Source organism: Nematolebias whitei, chromosome 8, assembly GCF_014905685.2.
Source record: "Nematolebias whitei isolate Nwh7 chromosome 8, NemWhi1, whole genome shotgun sequence".
In the NCBI taxonomy this organism is placed as follows: domain Eukaryota; kingdom Metazoa; phylum Chordata; class Actinopteri; order Cyprinodontiformes; family Rivulidae; genus Nematolebias; species Nematolebias whitei.
The window spans coordinates 12,834,467-12,838,188 of record NC_056505.1 but is presented as its reverse complement, the minus strand read 5'-3'; positions in this window follow the sequence as shown (position 1 = coordinate 12,838,188).

Below are 3,722 nucleotides of genomic sequence, written 5' to 3'. Positions count from 1 at the left end.
TGTTTCTCCCGAATAACTTTTTAAGTGGCAGAGGGGGTTGTCTTGTTGAAAGAAACCACTGCCGCTGGAATACTGTCTTTATGAAAGCCTGCACGTAGTCTGCTGCAGTTTTCAGGAGATGTCAAGGCTACAGCAACCTTCAGGGCCCTAACCTGCTTCTATTCACTTTAAATTGTTGTATTGCATCCTGTTAAATCTAAAACAACTCCTTAGTGGATTGCATCTAATTCTCCATATCACCCACACCGGATTGGAAAAAGTTTCAATTGAGCAGCTAATTAGTGAAACTAAAATCTAAAAATGCTTGTTTTAAAACATTCTCATTTCAAGCAAACCTTTGCTCATCTCATGTCCAAATTCTAACGGATATTTTTTTGAAGATTGCAGTTTTAAACACATATTAGAAACAAAATAAAACTTATTTGTCCCAAGATTTCTTTAAGCGTGGGTATGATTTTGATCTCTTAAATGACTCGAGTTTGTTTCACTAGTTGTATGTGCAAATAAGAACATCTATACATCACATTTATTATGTGTTATTTTATGAGACTGCACTGAATAATATGTGATTGGTCAATTAGCCGCCATGCTTAATCAGTCTCCTCATGACTCATCTCATTTTGTTCCAACATAGAACATGGCAATCAAACAACTGACTCCCTCATTAAATGCATGGCCTGCTGTGTAGTTCAGCTCCACGTTTTCTCTTCCTAACAATAATGACATTATGTTGAGGCAGGATACTTCTAATATCGACACTCTATTGAACCCTGGAGTCAGGTTTGCTGTAATAACTACTGCCATAACAGAAAATCCAACTTGTTTTTTTTTTTTTTTATCAGTGCGTAGATATGATTTGCTTTTGTGTGTTAGTCCCTTACAAAATAGATCTGTGATCTCAGTGGGATTTGCCTGGTAAAATAACGGTTAATAAAGTAGATTTCTTGACTTATATTTGTGTGTTGGCTTGTTTTTAATTATAAAATGAAAATAAAATAAAGGTTTTATGTCTTACTGTCATATCTCAGAATGAATGTTTGCAACCAGCCTAATAAAAGCTTCTTTGTTTGATTGTTTTGTTTTAATGTAAGATAAAACAAAACTTCCATTGTATTTTCTTGCTGCTCTCTGCCCTCTGAATTGAAACATTTTTCTTGGATGTGTGCTGCCTTGTTTTTCTGAATAGCTTGTACATTATTTTGAAAATTAGCCTCAGGAAGTTATGGTATTTTTCACTCTGTAGAAGTGATAGATCTTGGCACAGAGGTATACAGTTACAGCACTGTGTTTCTTTAACCATACACCCACAGTGAGAGAGGAAGCGAGAAATTCACATAACATTTTCACTCTTGCCAGGCCAGAGGCTCCTCATCGAGCCCACCTAATGACACTCACATGTCTTCCACTCTCGCTCTGACATATAACCACATATCCCTCAGCCTCGATTGAATTAGATTAGTTTGCTGTTAAAGTTGTGATCATGAGACAGCGCTAAATTACCTTTTTATATTTTTCACACTGAAAGCTTCGCAGCCAAGTGCTAGAACTGCGTATGCATTCATATTACCCTTTTAGTAGCTTCACAGAAGTAAATGGCATCATTTAACATTACAAACAGATGAGGATAGAGAGGAGCAGTGTGGACTGATTGATGCCTTTTGTGCAAATGTGATAATATTTATTAAAAATTGACTTGCATAAGTGGGGTACTAGTAGATTTGTGTACTAGTAGATTTGAGTAAATATAATTTCTAAAGGCCTTCAGAATGAGAAGACTTCTTATATAAATCATTTGTTGCAATAAAGCTATAACGATGACAGGAAAAGGTGTGATTCACAAATCACCATACTCTGAATCAGGTATATGATTTAACAAAGAATTACATTTAAATAATCAGAATCAGCTTTATTGTCACTGCACCAAAGCACAACAAAATTACATTTCAGTACAGCCCAAGTAAAACACAAACAGACATGGGGAGACGGAGGTGTTTGAGGCTGCGGCCTCATGGGAGGCACTGCCCTTTTCGTTTAGATAAGAAAAGAGATACACGAGGGAAGAGGAGGTGTAAACAATCATATCTCACACTGTGTCCTAGATGGGACACAGTGTGAAAGTTGGGGGGAAAAAAATGTCTCATCACAGGAATAGCAACATATTGATGACATTATAATACATATGCATGAGGAATAACAAAGTACTATTCAGAATAATTAGTTTTGATTAATAAAATATTTTAGATTATTCTGCCAGATGATATTGTTTCCCTACCAAGGAGTTGCTCTATTGTGAAAATGTTAAAATTTTCACATCAAAGTCATGAGACTTTACTATGTTTCTAATACTTTTAGATAAAAATTTAGTCACCGTCATATTTGCTTATAAATCATACTGACTATCTCCAATGTTAGGCTTAGGACTGAAGAGCAGATCGTCTCATTCTGATGAGGTTTTTTTCTTGGAGCATTGCTGCATAAACACTAAAGGTCAGTTCAGTTTACTTCGCTTAAAGCCTACCATTCTCTTAGTAACATTATTTGGTGTAAAACAGCCGTAACTATTGAAGAATACTAAAATTAGGATAATTTTTTAGTGCTTGCAGAGAATAAGACTTACAAAAAATATTTACAATCAAGGAAAGGATAAACAAAAGATGCAAACAAATCTAAAGGACCTTTATGTTCCTAGGTGGAAATAACTCATTTTTGGTATTCCTATATTTTCCAAATAGAGCAGGAAAATGTTGCTGAGTGAACAAATGGAAATCATTGCAGGAACACCAATGTAATGCCTTTTATTTACTGTCTGCAAGTACACCAGGCTGTACAAAAAGAATGCTAATATGATAAAAGTACACACTACAATGCTGGATGTGTCAGCTATCTCGCTGCTTCACTGCACGCGCACCAAGAAAATCAATCCGTGAATCAGTGGCTGTGCGTCATGGAGCCAGAGTGTTTCATTGATTTTTTTCTAGAACAAAAGGAATTCTATAACTTTCCTTTGCTCTTTTTTTTTTAACCTTTCACAGCACATGGTTTTCAGTTTGATGTCAGAGGGACAGTGCTTGTAGAAAGTCCTAATACAAACATATTGATAGATAATGAAAAATCAAACTGAAACATTACAGCTGTTCAACAATTATTAAATTATACTAATTGTTATGCTAATTTAATTTTTTACAATTAAATTAACAGATGGATCACAATGAGAAGTATAATTTGAATTATTCCTTTTAGAATACCATATAAAAAAAAATCTGCCATCTGGAAATTAGAAAACAAAAATCCCTTTTCTTTAAAATGATTTATTCATCTCTATTTTCATTTGTGCAGCTGCTTCTATTTAATATGCATGATTTTTCCTCCTCAGGAAAGGATTGCAGTGTATAAACTATGATTGCCTACAATCCTTCGTTTGTCTTTGTTGCTATTAAGTGCTATGTGTTGTCACCATTGTATGTTCCCATACAATGACAAAATTAATTCTCTGCATTTAACCAATCACATGTGAGATACACCCAGGTGGAGCAGTGGGCAGCTGTGTAAGTGCCCAGGGAGCAGTTAGTGAAGGGGTCTTGCTCAAAGACACCACGACGTGGTTATGGCAGATTGTCGAACTGTGACTTTCTGGTCCCAAGTCGGCTGTCCTACCTCTACACCAGATTCTCGACCCCTGGTTGGTTAGTTATCTTGTCACCTGTCAGGACAGAATAGTTTAT